We start from the raw sequence: 17,417 nt of genomic DNA on the forward strand, positions 1-17,417 counted from the left end.
CAGCTCCCCTGGGAATGACAAGCCCTGGGCTCAGTGCTCTGGCTCAGGTGCTTTCTCCTTGGATATTTCCCATGGATATTCCCGGGATGCAGAGCACCTGCAGGCATCCCCAGCACTGCTCGTGCTGCTTCCAAAATACACTGCAGAGGGAAAAGCAGCGAGCTGGAGGAAGGGATCCCTCCAGGATTCTCCAGGGAACACCCACTGTGCAATTCCTCACTTGTGATTCCATGCTTCCAACTGGATCACTCACAGCTCCTTAACTGTAATTCTCTACTCACAATTCCTTGCTGGAAATTCCTTGCTCACAATTCCTTGCCTGCATTTCTTTGCTCAGAATTCCCCATTCAGAATTCCTTGCTGGTCCCTGCAGTGCAGCACAATAAATGTCCAGGAAACACTTCCCTATCCCAGAGGGAGAAAAAGCCACCAACACCTGGTCAGAAGGATTTTATCCATGGAATAATGGATAAAAAAAAATCAATAAAATCCATATCCATTATTCCATGGATAAAACATCCATATCCATGGATATAGTCCTGGTGTTCCTGGGAATGCAATTGGGAAGCACCACTGGCTGCTCTGCTACAGCTGAGGGGACAATATTATGGAAAAAGGGTTTATTCCTCCCAAATTGTGGAGGAATTAATGGATTCATGCTGGCGGAGATAGACAAAAACCCCCCAAATTTTCCATTTCAATGCTCCACCCCTAAATCCAGGATTTTTGTAATTCCCAAGAGGATGGCAACGGGATGGATGAGGCAGAGACCCAGCACATGCAGACCCCGTATTCCAAATCTCCCACATCCCAGCCCCTTCACAGGAGCTCCAGCACCCAGGATGGGCTCAGCAGCTCCGAGTTGGGCACTTTGCTGGGAAAATGTGGGAATTCTCCCTGCCCATCTCCCTGGGAAAAAGGGGGAATCCTCCCTGCCTGTCTCCCTCTGGACTCTGGCCAAGGAAAGCCCCAAAACCCAGCAGGGATGGTCGGCATGGGAGGGAAAATCCTCCTCCTTCCCAAGGAGCAGTGCCATGGGTGTGGGAATTGCCTGCCCCACCCAGCAGCCCATCCCCAGGGATGCACTGACAGGTTTAGGGATGCTCCAGCTCCTTCCAGCCCTCCCCTCCAAGCTCCAGGGATGCATCCCTGGCTCTGAGGGAGGTCAGGAAGTGCTGAGGCTGCTCCAGGCCAGGGCAGGGCAGGGATTTGTGTTTATCCCTGATAATCACCGTGGGAATTGGGATCTCAGTGGAAATCTCGCTCTGGCTTTATCATTTGATCCATCACTAATGGGCGAGGGAGGAATAGACTCTGGCAAAGCTCAGGAAAACATTCAGGGAAGCCAAATTCCCTGGTTTAGAGGGAAAAATACCCAAAAGCACAGCTGGCCCAGGCACCAGTGTGAGGACACTTGGCCAAGGTTGGGCTGAAGGGCCAGGAGAGCAAGAAGGACCCCAGGAAAGATGGAGAAGGGATGGGAGAACACCTGGATCTGAACCAGTGCTGCCTCAGCTTCCCCTCCAACCTTCTCCCTGCCATGGCTACTCCAGTTAGAATTTCCCAGCTGATCCATGCCTGCCACCCAAACAGGAGGGACAGGCAGCTCCCCTTAATTAAAAAGCAGCAGATTCAACCCAAAAGGAGGCTGGGTTTTGAAGGGGACATTGCTCCTTTTCATGGCCCTTTTGATGCATTTTCCAGGAGCATTTGGAGATGATCTCCCTCGAGGAGCTGCTTTTGGCCGGGGACACACACAGGACACAGGGCTGGAAAAGAGCAGGAGAAGGGAAGGAGCGGGTGCCAGGCCCATGCCAGCCTGGAATGCAGGTGGGAATGCAGGGAGGGCTGGCATGGGAGCAGCTGGAGGAGGCCAGAGCAAACACCTGCCCATGGCCCTGCCAGCCCCGAGTGCTCCTGTGCCGCATTCCCGACCCCGGCGCGGCGACAGCTGACCAGGAACCAACCCTCAAACCCAAAGAAAACAGATTCAAACCCAAAGGAAAACACAGGGGATAGGGCCAGGCCCTGCTGGATCCCATCCCTGTGGAGCAGGATCCTGGAGAAGGGAGATGAGCGTCCTCACAGAGCTGAGTCCATCCCACATCATGTTTGTCCGTCCTGGTGTCTCTGAGTGCATCCCACAGGGAATGGTGTGGGAGCAGCCCCAGGCAGGACCCTGCTTGTGGGAATGCTCATTACTAACTGCATCCTAAAGCTTCGGGCTGGAAATTCCCCTTGCAGCTGGAGCTGGGATAAATCCAGATGGCTTTCTTGGATATGAACGACCCATCCTCTTCTGGGACACCTCAGGTTCTGGCTTTCAGCCTCTTCCACAGTGGTTTGATCCATGGATTCTCTGTTCCAAAGTCTGAAGCACCAGATCCTGGTGCCCTCAGGAGATGCTCCAAAGGGAAGCCCATCCCTGGTGGCTGCTGTCCTGTGTCACAGCCGAGATGGCCACGACACACAGAGGGTCACCACACAATTTCAGAAGGCTTTAAGCACTCACCCAAACACAGGCAGACCCCACCACAGCAGAAAGCTTCTGGCATCTGCTCCTCTTGTCCTTCAGCCCAACCTTTTATCCCCTGATGTTCATGCCCTGCACCTGGGTGCCCTCTGTTCATGCCCTGCACCTGGGTGCCCTCTGCTCCCTGGTGGTTGCTCCATGCCATGGATGTGGACAGCACAATCCCCAGCTCCCCCTCCCATGCACAGGAATCGTGGATACTCCCTGACCTTCTGCACATCTCCAAAATCCCTGAGCTTCTCCTCCAGACATGAAGATCATGGGTACCCCCTGACCCTCTCCACAATCCCAAAATCCCTGAGCTTCTCCTCCATGCACATGGATACCCCCTGACCTTCTGCATATTCCCAAAATCCCACAGCTTCCACTCCACGCAGGAGGATCATGGACACCCCTGACCTTCTGCACATCCCTAAAATCCCTCAGCTTCTCCTCCAGACACGGAGATCATGGACACCCCTGACCCTCTCCACAGTCCCAAAATCCCTGAGCTTCTTCTTCCATGCACATGGATCGTGGATACCCCCTGACCTGCACATCCCCAAATCCCTGAACTTCTCCTCCAGACATGAAGATCATGGGTGCCCCCTGACCCTCTCCACAATCCCCAAATCCCTGAGCTTTCCCTTCCATGCACAGGGATACCCCCGACCCCCTGCTCCTCCCCAAACCCCTCTGTGCCACAGTCCCAGGTGTCCCCAGTGACCGAGGGTGACGCCAGCCCAGCTCACCCCCCCAGCCCTCCTGCAGGTGAATTCCCAGCTGCAGGAATCGCCTCTCCCGCGCTCTCCACTGCCCAAACCCTCCCTCCCTGCGGAGCCACCGCCGGGTTCGGCGCTGCCCAAGCCGCGTTCCCAAATCCGCTCGGCTCCGAAGGGGTTAAGGGAGCCGAGCCGCTCGGATTCCTCCACCTACCCCTCCAAAGTCCCGCACAACCAGACTTGGCACTTGGAGAGAGCTCCACAAATCCAGAGGCTCCAAGGCGCTGCTGCCTTCCGTTGGTCGGGAGAAGGCAATTCCCAGCTAATTGAGGAACCAGAGCTTTCCCCAGCCCCTTCCAGCCCGAGTATTTATTTAGGGGCTTTTTTCCCCCTCTTCCTCTTCTTTTCCCTCCTTTCTTAATTTTCATTTTTATTTTTTTTTCACCCTTCCCAGGGCAAACATCAGGAAAAGAAAGTGCGAATTAATTTGGTGGGGAACGGCTGCAGTTTATGATGCTCCCCAGCTGGTGAGGGCTGTTAACCCCTGGGTACCCGGGGTGCTGCATCCTCCCAGCTCCCTGTATTCCCCACTGTCCCATTTCCCTGCTCCCCAGGCACGGATTTGGGAACAACATCAGGAAGCCAAATGGAAACAGTAGCAGATACCTTTTATCTTCCCTAAATCTCCTTCCTTTTCTTCCCTAAATCTCTTCTTTTTTTTTTCTCCCCTAAATCTTTCCTGCCTCTCCAAATCTCAGTTTATGCCCTACACACCATTTCCCCCCCATTTTTTTTGTTCCCCTCTGCCTTGCAGTTGCTGAAGGTTCCCCGAGTCATTTTTAACTCCCTCTGCCTCCTGCACACAATTCAGAGGAAATCTGGGAAACCGAATTCTCGGCTCTCCAAAACAGCAAATGGAAAGTCACTTAAAGGGACACTTCTGCCTTAAAGCGGCAGCGGCGCTTTTCTCCAGCGGCGCAAAAATGGGGTTAAATCCCCCCCAAAGGAAAAATCCCACCCCAACAACACCCAACACCTCCAAGCTCAGCCTTCCCAGGCCATCACAGGTGACGAGGCGCTCGCCACCCCCTCCCCTGTCCCCGGTGTCCCCCCGGGGGATGTGCATCCCAGGAATGGGGTGCCAAATAAAAAGGGAATTCCAGCCCCCCGCGTGTCCCCCCTGCCACGCACACGGAATTCCCGGGGCTGGGGCGGGGGGGGGCTGCAATTCCAGGCAGGCACCGGCAGAAGGGTTAAGGGGGGGAAGGAGGGGAAGGAGGAAAGGAAGGACCGACAGCAGGACCGACATCAAAGCAACTCCTCTGCTCCGCAGATGAGCGGATCCATCCTCACTTCATATTTTTTGCAGCTGAAGTCGAGGGAGGGGGTGAAGGGCGGGGTGGGATTAACTCCTGCTCTGCCAGGGGTGGCTCTGGGTGACACTTTCCCGGCAGGGGTGGCAGCATCACGGGCGGTGACAGTGGCCAAGGGGACCCAGGAGCAGCCCCGAGCGGGGGCCCGGGGGCAGCTTCGGCCTCGGGAGGGAGGAATGGGAATGGCAACGATTTCCCTCTGCAAGTTCTGGGATGACACAAATATCCCGAATAGTTTGAGCAGAGAGCATCATTTTTTAACTCTGACAAACCTCGTTGAGTCATTGAATGAGGCAGAGAGGGGGGAAAGGAGGGGGGAAAGTTGTGTCTGCAGAGGGAAATGCAGGAGCTTCCAGCTGGGAATGCCGAGGGGAACAAACCCTGGGAAAGCGCTGGAGTGACCCCCCCCAGCAGCGACGTGTGGCAAAGAGCACATTCCCCTTCCCCCCAGGCTTCCCCCCAGGAAAAATCCCACTTTTATGACATCAGGCAGCAAAGGAAAGGGAATTCACTCACCTCATCATCAGGCGGCTGGAGGGGAAGGCTGCATTCTGCTGGAAAGGGGCTGGAAAAGGCCAAAATTGGGGAATTAGGAGCTGCCGGCTGGCCCTGAGCGGTGGCTCCGTGCTGCGGGGATGAAAAGAGCAGAAAGTCTTCATCACTGACCACAGGCACGGAGCTGCTCACGCCCCTCGAGCGGCACCAGCCAGTAGCGCACACAAGTTGGGATACGGGAGAAGGAGAGGAGCGCAGGAGAACGGGAATGCTCCGCTCCCGGCACCGGCCAGGGGAAAGGGGACAGGGACAGGAAGAAGAAAAATAGGGGAGAGGAAAGGGGGAAAGGGAGAGAAAAAACGGGGAGGAAAGGGAAAGGGGAAAAGGAAAGGGAGAGAAAAACGGGGAGGAAAGGGAAAGGGGAAAAGGAAAGGGAGAGAAAAAACGGGGAGGAAAGGGAAAGGGGAAAAGGAAAGGGAGAGAAAAAATGGGGAGAAAGGGGAAAAGGGGAAAGGGAGAAAAAAGACGGAGAAAAGGGAAAGGGGAAAGGGAAAGGGAGAGAAGAAATGGGGAGAAAAGGAAAAGGGGGACAAGGGAAAGGGAGAGAAAAATGGGGAGGAAAGGGGGAAAGGGAAAGGGGGAATGGAAAGAGAAAGGGAAAGGGAAAAAAAACAGGGAGGAAAGGGGGAAAGGGGTAGAATAAGGAGGGGGAAGGGAAAGGGGAAGAAGAACTGGGTAAAAAAAGTAATAGAGGAAAAGGGAAAGGGAAAGAAAAAATGGGTAGAAAAGGGGGAAAAAGGGAAAAAATGGAAAGGGTAGAAAGGGGGAAAATGGAACGGGAAAGAAAAAATGGGTAGAAAAGGGGGGGAAATGGGAAAAACTGTGGAAAGGAGGAGATGGAAAGGGGAAGAGAAAGAAAAGAAAAACGGGTCAGGAAAGGGGAAAGGGGTAAGGGGTAGGAAAGGGGGGAAAGGGAAAGAAAAAGATGGGTAGAAAGGGGAAAAAGGCAAAGGGTAGAAAGAGGAGGAAAAGGAAAAAGCAAAGGGGAAGAAAAACGGGTAGAAAAGGGAAAGGAGAAAGGTAGAAAAGGGGTGAGGAACAAAAGGGAGGGAGGGAAAAGGGAAAAGGAAAAAAGGAGAGAGAGGAGGAAAAGGGATTGGGAGGGAAAAGGAAAGGATAGAAAGGGGGAAAAGGAGGTAGAAATGGGGAAATGGAGATAGAAGGGGGGAAAAGAAAAGGAGGAAAGGGGGGAAGGGGAAATGAGGATAGCCAGGGAAAAGACTGGAAAGGGAAATAAAGGTGACAGAAAGGAAGGGAAGTGAGATACAAGGGGGAAAGGGAAATGAAAAAAAAGGGGGGAAATGAACAGAAAGGGGGGGAAATGGTACAGAAAAGGGAAAATGGAAGTGGGACAAAAGGGGCATAGGAAGGAGGGGGGTAAGATAGAAAAGGGTGAAAACAGGGGACAGAAAGGGGGAGAAAGTGGATAGAAAGGGGCAAAAAGGCTTCATTCCAAACGTGACACCAGACGCAAAGCGAGCCCTGGAGCTGCCCAGGGTGCCAGAGGCCGGGATGTGCCAAACCCCTGGGGACAACCCCCCCTCCCCACCTCCCCAGCCAGCCCCTGGCCAGAGCCTTAATTAAAAAAGCTGCTCCCAACTATCAGATCACGGATTGCATTTCCAGGCCCCTCTGGAAGCGCGGCTCTGCTGGCAACGCTGCCGCAGCGCTGCCAGAGCGGGGAGCGCCGCCAGCCCCGGCTCCGATATCAAAGGAGCTCAGCTCATCCCACAGGAGCCTCGGGAGCCGCTCCAGAGCCACCTCCGGGGGCACGGCCCGCCTGGGCATCTGCGGGGAGGAGATCTGGGGGGGTTCCCCCCCATCTCGGGGTAAACGGATGGAATCATTCTGAAATAATGGAATATCTGACTCGGGGCTCAGCGCATCTCCCACAGTGCCGTATTCCCGGGGTATTCCTGGGGTATTCCCAGAGTATTCCTGGGGAATTCCTGGGGTATTCCCAGAGTATTCTCAGAGTATTCCCAGGGTATTCCCAGAGTATTTTCTGGAGCATTCCTAGAGTATTCCCAGAGTATTCCTGGAGCTCCCTAGAGAATTCCTAGAGAATTCCTGGAGTATTCCCAGGGTATTCCCAGAGTATTCCTGGGGTATTCCCAGAGTTTTCCTAGGATATTCCCAAGACATTCCCAGAGTATTTTCTGGAATATTCCCAGAGTATTCCCGGAGCTCCCTAAAGAATTCCTAGAGAATTCCCGGAGTACTACCAGAGTATTCCCAGAGTATTACTGGAGTATTCCTGGGGCATTCCCAGAGTATTCCTGAGGTGTTCCCAGAGTATTCCCAGAGTATTCCCGGAGCTCCCCGGAGGATTCCTGGCACTCCCTGAGCACAGAGAGCCCTCCTTTAATCGTGGCAATCGAGTGGAATTGCAATCAAACCCCCGGCCTGGAGTCCATCCAAGCCCCTGGAAGAGCAGATCCCTATTTACAGCAGCGGCTGCAGAAATCCTTGGGAATCCTTGGGAATCCTTGGGAAAGGCCGTTTTTGATGGTGATAACCAGGACGCACCAACTCCTGACTGGGTTTGAATTGCTCACATTTAATTATTGGGAGTCTAACAACTTTTTTTCCTCCCCTTTTCTGGCATTTTTCCAGCCCCAGAAGAGAGCAAACATTTCCTGGCATCTCTGGGATATGTCTGGGACATGGAAAAGCTCCAATCCCTGGGTTTGCTCTCCAATCCCCTCTAGACATATGAGCTGTGTGTAAATAAATATATTAAAAATATAAGATCTAGATAACAGATGATGTGTGGATACATAGAAAAATATGGTGAATATAATCAATGATGTGTGTGGGAATATATTAAAGTATAATATATATATAACATATGGGGTTTATATAGATGGTCTAAATAATACATGGGGTATATACAGGAAAATATATATATTAAAAATCAATCTATAAAATAAGAGCCACTCTTTCAGATCCAAGGCCTCTGCAATTCCATCCAAGGCCTATTTTGGATGAAGCTCAGAACTAAAATATTGGTTTTTTTCCCTACTTTGCCTCCAGCACATCCCAACAATCCAAGCTCTCCATGGGAGAACAACTCCTGGATGCTGCTGGTGCATCCCAGTTCTCCCAGTACCCTCCCAGTGCTGCACTGGTTCAGCTGCTTCTTCTCCAAGTTCAACACACCTGGGGCTCTTTCCCTGATTTTTCCTTGAGGGGAACACCCCAGTCCATCCCCTGAACAGCAAATCCATGCATCCATCACAGATATTCCAGGGAAAGGGGTACCCTGGGCTGGATTTTAGCTTCCACGTGGCAAATATCCCTGGGAATGGAGCACTCCCATCCAGGAACAGGGATGGAGGGGGGAAAAACGCTCCTGAGGTAAATCCAGAGGAACTCTGGGGCTGCCCTGGCTCTTGGCTCTGGCTTCTGGGTATTTTTGGAAACCTCATTCCGAGGGCAAAACGATGCAGTTTAAAATTCCTGCTGGATCCATGGGTTGATCCCTCATGGGATTGCCCCAGAGCAGCTTCTCCTTGTGGACACCGAAACCCCTGGGCTGGGTCCCCCCTTCCCATCCCTGCTCCCTCTGCCTCAGCCAGGACCTTCCTCATGGATCAGAAATCCAGCCCAGGAGCCTTTTCCTGCAGGAATCACCTCACCAAGAAATATTCCTCAAAAACTGCACTCAGAGCACCCCCACAGCATCCTCTGGATGCCCCAGGATTCCCTGTTTCCCAAGGAATTGTGGTTTTCCCCCCAAAGGGGTGATGACCCCATCAGCTTTGGGTGCAGGATGGAAGGGCCCTGGTCCTTAGCACATGGAATTTCTTCCATGCTCATCTAACTCACATGGGAATTCCCTAGGAATCAGGTGGGCTCAAAACCATCTTCACCTCATCCTTGAAAATGTTTTCCCAGTACAGCTGGGTGTGGAATTTTAAATTCATTATAGTTATGTATTAATTATCCACCGTGGGTGCACTGCAGTGCTGGTTCACACAGAACAATTTCCCCCTGGTTTCATCCCGTTTATCCCGAGGGAATTTGCAGCATCATGGCCACGAGATCAGCATTTGGCCTCCTGGTTTCTCTGCTCCTCCAGGATGTTCCCACCACTGGAATGGGATGGTTCCAAGGAAGGGGCTGAGGATCCAATCCCAGAGACCAGCCAGGGGCTGATTTGTGGAATTCCAGGATGGTTTGGGCTGGCAGGGACCTGAAAGCTCATCCCATTCCATGGGCAGGGACACCTTCCACTGTCCCACTCACGGATGGCAATTTTGGAGGCAGCACCACTCATCTCCCCCATTTCCTTGTTCTCTCAGGCTCCTCAAAGCCACAGTCCAAGCAGCTCCAGGCTGGAAATCAGAACCTTGGCAGGACCAAGGGGATTATCCCTTCGCCATGACTGTGTTGGAGCATCCCTTCCCAGCCTTTCCCAGCCTTCCATGTGGGAATGCAGCTATGGAAAGGAGAGCAGAGGCGCAGGGTGTGGTGTGGTGGCTGCAGAGGGAAGCAGGGCAGGGATGAATGGAACCTTTCACCGAGGAATTCCCGAGCTCCGAGGCGGGCGGGGAACGTTCCCTGGGACACCAGGACACAAATCCCTTCAAGTGGGGACAGGGAGAACCACGGAGGAGCTGCAGGAAAGGGGGGGAAAATAATCCCTGGCCCGGCAGTGGGGGGCTGCAGGAGGCCCTTCTCCCTCCCAGCCCTGAAAGCTGTCCTTATTTTTCCCTGAAATTCTGTCTCCGAGGGCTCCCGAACATTTACATTTTTCTTCTCGGAGCTGCGGAGTTTATTCAGGGGGGGAAAAGCTGCGCTCATAAATGGCTGCATTGATGCTCTCACACTTCCATACATCCAGCTCCATCCACCTCAGACAACCGGGCTATTTTTCCCTGCTCCACATTGTGCAGGAATTATTCCCGTCTCCCGCCCGGCCACGCGCCCCTCGCACCCCCAGCCGAGCCATGAATGGCCACAGTGTCCACAGAACCCTCGGAAAAGGGGGGAAAAAGCTCAAAAAAAGTCCAAGGACGGGGTATAATGATCCCTTCACGCTCTCCAGACAGGATTATTTCACCTCCACGCCCTCCTCCAGCTCCTTTTCCCGCTTGAAAAATAAATATATAAGGGAAGAAAGCCGAGGAAATGATCCCTTAGTGCTGCTGCACAGAAACGCCGCGGCCTCGCTCGCTGCTGTCTTCCTCCTGCAGCCAGAACAAACTCCAACCTCCTTTCTCCTGCTCCTCACAGGGAGATTACTACAGGGAAACGTTTTCCCTCCCACACTCTCAGCCTGTCTTGGAATTCTTTCTGCGGAACTCAGCTGGAAGCTTCTCCCCATTCCCAGAAGCTCCGGGTACCTCCAGGCCACGGGCAAAGCTGAGGCTGGGAGGGGGTGGAAGGAGCTGGGGAGGTCCCAGCCCTGCATCCACGGCCTGCATCCATGGATTCGGGGAGCCATTCCCACCAGCTGGGAGCTCAGCACTCAGCCCAGCCTTTATTGCTTTTTCCTACAGCCAACACCTTTGTCTGACCTTTCATCCCCCCTGCCCTGCACACCCCGCTGCCCCATCAAGCTCCTCCAGCCCCACACTCTATTCCCAGGGGGAGAGCAGCCTTCCCAGCAGGCAGTACCACTGGGATCATCCCCAGCATCCTTGATGCAGCCCCAAACCCCTTTTCTAGGGGGAGAGCAGCATTCCCAGCAGGCAGCAGCCCCAGGATCACCCCCAGGATCCCTGCTGAAGCTCCCCAGCCCCAAATCCCTTTTCTAGGGGCAGAGCAGCATTCCAACCAGGCAGCAGCTCTGGGATCACTCCTACCACCAAGCTCCTCCAGCCCCAAAGCCCTTTTCCAGGGGGAGAGCAGCATTCCCAGCAGGCAGTACCACTGGGATCTCCCCCAGCATCCTTGATGCAGCCCCAAACCCCTTTTTTAGGGGGAGAGCAGCATTCCCACTGGGATCATTCCCAGCATCCCTGCTGCAGCCCCAAACCCCCTTTTTAGGGGCAGAGCAGCATTCCCAGCAGGCAGCAGCCCCAGGATCGCCCCCAGCACCCCTGCTGCAGCCCAGGATGGCTGCAGAGGCAAAGAGGAGCCCTGTGTGCCTCCGAGCACACGGACACATAGGTGCCATTATGCTCAGCTGGCCCCAAAAGCTCGGGGATAATATTTTTTTTAGCGCTGGACTAAATATTTTTAACATATGCAAACATCCATGACTGAGGCAGCCACAGAGGCCGGGAGCTGGGATGCTGCTGCTGCTTCCAGCGTGGAACAATGTCACCTTTCTCCTCGCTGTCCCCAGCACCAGCGGAGGCACGGGGGAAAAGGGGGCAAAGCCAAACGTGGCAGCGTTCCAGGGTGGATTCTGCAGTGGGGAAAGGGCTCCGGGTTCCTGCAGGGATGCACAGAGCAGGGGTTTGTGTCTCCAGCAAACATTCCCCCTGTGTGTGCCCGGCCTGGCCGAGGGGAAGCGCTCCCGGCTTTAGGCAAACAAAAAAAGGTGCTGGGTCAGAAAAGTGGAGCAGAAAGTTCTGCTGGAGGGAAGTAGGTCAGTCCTGGATGGAGCAGCACGGCTGGGAATGTGCCAGCCTGGCTGGGGATGGACCCAGCATTCCCCATTTATGGATGGGGAAACTGAGGCACGAGCCCAAGGACGTGCCAGTCTGGCTGGGTATGAACCCAGCATTCCCGATTTATGGATGGGGAAACTGAGGCACAAGGCCAAGGAAGTGCCAGACCAAGCATTCCCAATATATGGAAGGGGAAACTGAGGCACAAGGTCAGGGATGTGCCAGCCAGGATGGGTTTTGACCCAGTATTCCCAACTTATGGATGGGGAAACTGAGGCACGAGGCCAAGGGTGTGCCAGAGCCAGAATTCCCACTTCATGGCTGGGGAAACTGAGGCACAGGGCTCCCGGGAGGGAAGCTGTGCTGGGGATGCCCTGGGATCTCTCAGGATGGGTGGATTTGGGTGCCAGTGCTGCAGTTTGGGATATCTGGGGTTATCCAGGAAGGTCTCCCTGCGGATTTGTCCTTCAGGAATCTTTGTGGGGTCCATCCTGGGGTTTCAGCAGCTTTTGAGGGGCAAAGGGGGCTCAGGGCAGGGTTATTCCAGGGAGGAGAGGGGCTGTGGGGTGGGATTTTCCCCATGGAAGCTCCCTGGCCCTGCTGGGCACTGTCTCCCATTCCACGAATTTCTGGCTCCCCCTCTCAAAGCAGCCCAGATGTTTCTCCCTGCTCAACATCTGCAGCTCCTGTGTGCAAGATGTTTTCTGGGGCCAGATGGGGACAGGCCCATCCCATCCCCACATTCCCCTGGAAACGGGCACGCTTGGAAACGGCCATGGAAAAAAGGGCTGGGTTGGGATCTGCTGCTGGATGAGACTGGGATTGGGATCTGCTCCTGGATACTCAGGATTGGGATCCAGACTGGGATCCAGCTGCTGGATAACATGGGACTGGGATCTGCTCCTGGATTTCCCAGGATTGGCTGCTGCTGGATACCCAGGATTGGGATCTGGCTGCTGGATGTGACTGGGATTGGGATCTGGCTGCTGGATAGGATTGGGATCTGCTGCTGGATGTGACTGGGATTGGGATCTGGCTGCTGTCCCCGGGCTCTCCCAGCTGGAGCAGCTCCTCTGACGTGAGGATTTTGCTGTTGGCTGTGCTGGCCCCGCTGGGACATGCGGATTTGGGATCAGGACACGGAGCCACGGCTGCTTTGGAGCTGGAACCCAACCAACCAAACTCGCCCGGGCTCTGCTCCTGTGAGCCAAACCCACCCCTGGGAATGGGCAGGAGGGAAATGTGCCTCTGGGATCTGGGGGCACTGCAGGGGTCACTGGGGGAGGCCCCAGGGCTCTGCCCCATCCCCGAGGCTCCTGTTTGGTCTGGGGGGATGTGGGATCCTGCTGGTGCCCCAATGCCAGCGCAGTGGCCCCGGCTGTGTCCCCGTTCCTGCTCCCAGGCTGCTGTCCCTGTCCCTCCAGGAATCCCCCACACATCCAGGGCTCTGTACTGGTCTCACCTGGCACATGTGGAACTCCAGGGATTGGTTTGGAAGTGATGGAGCTGGAAAACCCAGGGTTAACTGGGTTGATTGGAGAGGGAAGAGGACAATCAGCCCTGTTGCTGTGCCAGGCACAATCCTGGGGGCTGTGGTGGCACCTCGGGCAGGTGACCCCTGTGGGTGCCAGGCCCCAGCACACCCTGCCCTGGGGGAGCTGCTGCCTCACTCCTGGAAGATTCCCAGCTTTTCTTTCCCGTTTTGCAGCCATTGAGGTGCAGGAAGTTTGGGATTGTGCCAAACAGGCACGGCAGAGGTGGCACATGGTGCCAGCCCTTCCTGTGCCCTCGGGATGAAGGGATGCTCTGCAGCATCCAGCCAGGATGGGGCTCAGCCAGACCAGCTCCTGCTCCCTCCCCGTGTCACCAGGGCTGCTGGGATGCAGCTCCTGTGCCACGGGTGGCTCCAGGGTGACAGCTGGCACTGGCAGGAGCCACCTTTGCCAAGGGTTCAGCATTGGATCCATGGCAGAGCTGAACCTGCTCCAGGATTTCCATCTGTGCTCTGGGATTCTGCGGGAGATCTGGAGTGCCCATGGGAAAGAAAAGCTGGGAATCTTCCAGGAGTGAGGCAGCAGCTCCCCCAGGGCAGGGTGTGCTGGGGCCTGGCACCCACAGGGGTCACCTGCCCGAGGTGCCACCACAGCCCCCAGGATTGTGCCTGGCACAGCAACAGGGCTGATTGTCCTCTTCCATCTCCAATCAACCCAGTTAATCCTGGATTTTCCAGCTCCATCGCTTCCAAACCAACCTCCTGGGTGTCACCTGCAGCCCTGAGCCCGTTCCTGCCTCCAGCCCCCCGAGCCTGGCTGCAATTCAATCCTTCTCCTTTGTTTTCTTGGCATTTGAACAGGAGCAATGAGGAGGGAACAGCACCTTCCTCTTCCTCCTACCCTGGACCTGGCCATGCCCCAGTCCTGCAGGGATCATCCCAGAGCCACTCTGGATGGACCATGGCTGACCCAGAGCTGGAACAAGGATGCTCTGGGGACCTGGACACTCCATCCAGTCCTGCAGCATCCCCCAGTGTCACCAGGAGCTTTCCCAAACTTCTCCTAACACCAACCAGGCTTTCCTTCATTCCCATTTCCATCCCAGCTCCTTCCCACCACCAAGTCCAGACCCTCTTTAAAGTTTTATTGGAGCCACAGTGGCTCAGCCTGAATTTTTTTGGAGTGTGTGAATCAAAAGCAGCTTTTCAGAGGGCTTTGAGCTGCTGCAGGGTTAAAAAAATCATAAAAAGATGAGGAGGAGGAGGAGGAGGTTTCTGCCCTGGTCTGGGTCTTTGCTCTACACAGACTTCATTCCCACCCCGAGGTGCTCAGGATGGAGGGACAGTCCCCAGTCACTGCAGAATTCCAGAGAAGTGCTTTTCCTCCAAATTATGGCGCAGGAAATTCAGTATTTTTTAGGACTTGGCTTTGCATAACAACAACGAGCGTGGGGAGAACAATTCCAGCTCCACACAAACAGCTCCCAGCAACCTCCCCACCACTGCCTGTCCCCAGATGTCACCTGCAGTGCCAGCACAGGGTCCCAGGGACACCCGTGTCCTGCGAGAGGCAGAAGGTGACAAAGTTCTGACAGGACAAAAGGATGTGGCCTCAAGCTGTGCCAGGCTCAGACATCAGCAGGAATTTCTGCATGGAAAGGGTGATCAGGGACTGGAATTGCCCAGGGAGGGTTGGGGTTCCCATCCCTGGAGGTGTCCCAGGCCAGGCTGGATGGAACTTGGAGAAACCTGGGACAGGGGAAGGTGCCAGGGTTGGAACTGGATGGGCTTTAAGGTCCCTTCCAACCCAACCCTCTCCATGACGTCAATATGGGATGGGGACTGGGAAAAGAATGAGGACACCCTCAGGGGTGAGAGGAAAGACCTTGGTGGTGGAAGAGGAAGGGATTTGCTGCTGCTTTGCCCAGAAATGCCCCATTTCCACTGGCACAGACCCAATCCCAGCAGAAATGTAGGAAAACCATTTAGAACATGGCTTTGGCCAACATTCCTGGAGTTCCAAACCAAGAGAGAACAAATCCATGGATCCATCCAAATGTTGGAGACAGGGTTGTTTCTGCCACCCAAAATCCACTTGGGAATCTGGAGGTGGATTCTGAGCCACTTTTGGGCTCCACTGCCCCAAAAGTCTCTCCCTGCCCTGTCCTCCCCCAGGTGCCACCAGCTCCAAATCCCAGCCCCAGAGCCCAGCCCCAAATCCCAGCCCCAGATCCCAGCCCCAGAGCCCAGCCCCAAATCCAGCCCCAAATCCAGCCCCAAATCCAGCCCCAAATCCCAGCCCCAAATCCCAGCCCCCTCTGAGCTGTTTCTGCAGAGCACCAGGAGGATCCAGCCCATCCCCATTCCTGGGGGAGCTGAACCTCCATCCCTCAGCAGCTGGGTCCAGGAGCAGCCCAGACGTGGAGTTTTTTGTATCTGGACAAACACCAACACATCTTCAGAGCAAACCAGCAACGGGAACACCAGGAGTGAGCTCCCCAGCCAGAACTTCCTGGGAGAAAACCCAGCACAGGTGAAGGACCCCAATCCATGAACCTGACCTTATTTCTGCTTCCCACCCCAAATCCTGGTGCTTCTTGGCTCCAGCCATTCCCTGTGCTCCCCTGAAGAGGGAATTCAGCCCTCTGGGAGCAGCTGGGAAGCAGCCCCAGCTCCAGGGCCGCTTTCCCAGCACTAAAATCCCACTTAGGGCCGTTTGTCCTGCCCAAACAGTAGCGGGTTTGTGCCATAAATCCCCATTAATGAACAGTCCCCATTGGCCCATTCCCATTTTCCAGAGGGGGAGAGGTCTGTGGCAGTGGGCACACTGCTCCCTCCTGCAGCAGCCACAGCTTCCCACTCAAGGGCTGCCCATTAAACGTCCAGGCTCATCCACGGAATCCAAATATTTCAAATCCTGACCAATTTGAGCACACAGAGGCCTCGTGGAGTCATTTTCCTGAAGGCTTCTTTCAAACAAAAGCCTGACACTTAATCCATGAGCACGTTATCCATGGGGACGGGGGGAGCACGGGCGGTTTATCCCAGGGGCTGGAATATCCTGCACGTGCTGTGTCAGCACGGAGCAGCTCTGAGCTCTGAGGGGAAGGAGGACAAAGCCAGCATGGGGGGATCCCGGGTTTATTGCCTCATATCCAAAATATCCCAACTTTTTAGCAGGGCCTGTTGCAATAGCACACAGGGAATGGCTTCCCACTGCCTGAAGGCAGGGATAGGTGGGATTTTGGGATGGAATTGTTCCCTATGAGGGTGGTGAGGCCCTGGCACAGGTGCCCAGAGCAGCTGTGGCTGCCCCTGGATCCCTGGCAGTGCCCAAGGCCAGGCTGGACAGGGCTTGGAGCAACCTGGGACAGTGGGAGGTGTCCCTGCCATGGCAGGGGTGGCACTGGATGGGCTTTAAGAGCCTTCCAACCCAAATAATTCTGGGATTTTACCTGGAGGCTCCAAGGGCTTTCAGTGACTCCCCACGACACGAGGGCGACCCTGCACTTTTGAGTTTTCATCCTGATGCCCTCCTGATGGAGAGCTGTCCCATGGAACACACGCTGGTGGGATCTATCCCAACGGAGCTGTACCCTGGTGGGATTCCTCTGATTTGGGACTTTCCAATGGGCTGCATCCTGATATGGGGCTCCTTGATGGGGCTGAATCCTGGTGGGATATGCCCTGATGGGGCTGAATCCTGGTGGGATGCAGGCTGGTGGGATCTATCCTGATGGGATGCAGCCTGGTGGGATCTATCCTGGTGGGGCTGAATCCTGGTGGAAGGCTGTTCGATGAAGTGCATCCCCATGGAGTTGCATCCCAATGGAATTTATCCCGATGTTTGCATCCTGGTGAGACTCATCCTGCTTTGGGGCTGTCCCAAGGGGTTGATCCCGGTGGGCTGTGTCCTGGTGGGCTCTTCCCCTGGAGTTCATCCCGCTGGGATCCATCCGGCCGGGATGGATGGATTCCTCCCGCTGTACGTTCTCGTGCGGCAAACAGGTGGCGATGTTGTACTCCGGGATTTCAGCTTCCCGCCCCAAAACGCCGGCTGCTGTCCAAAAAACCTGCTCGGGAGCCTCCCTGGCCCGTGCTCCCCCCAGGAATCCTCTGGGAACCAAGGAGAGCGGTGCCGCGCTGATCCCGAGCTTTATCCCGAAATTAATTTAGGATAAACTCAAGCTAAAGCCT

At 55.0% G+C, this 17,417-nt stretch overlaps 1 protein-coding gene across 4 annotated transcripts in view; it reads right to left on the reverse strand.

The window, feature by feature from the left end:
- ZNF469 (zinc finger protein 469) overlaps positions 1 to 17,417 on the reverse strand; it is a 173,248-nt gene that overhangs the window by 34,104 nt on the left and 121,727 nt on the right. For 2 of the 4 annotated variants that reach the window (XM_030955950.1, XM_030955951.1), the window contains one exon: positions 5,124 to 5,234. The exons of 1 other annotated variant lie outside the window; for it this stretch is intronic. The gene's annotated coding sequence lies outside the window, so the exon portion shown is untranslated. The remainder of the gene's footprint in view (positions 1 to 5,123; positions 5,235 to 17,417) is intronic. One more of the 4 variants, XM_030955953.1, reaches the window with a different exon arrangement.

Source organism: Camarhynchus parvulus, chromosome 11 (genome assembly GCF_901933205.1).
Source record: "Camarhynchus parvulus chromosome 11, STF_HiC, whole genome shotgun sequence".
NCBI classification, from domain to species: Eukaryota; Metazoa; Chordata; class Aves; order Passeriformes; family Thraupidae; genus Camarhynchus; species Camarhynchus parvulus.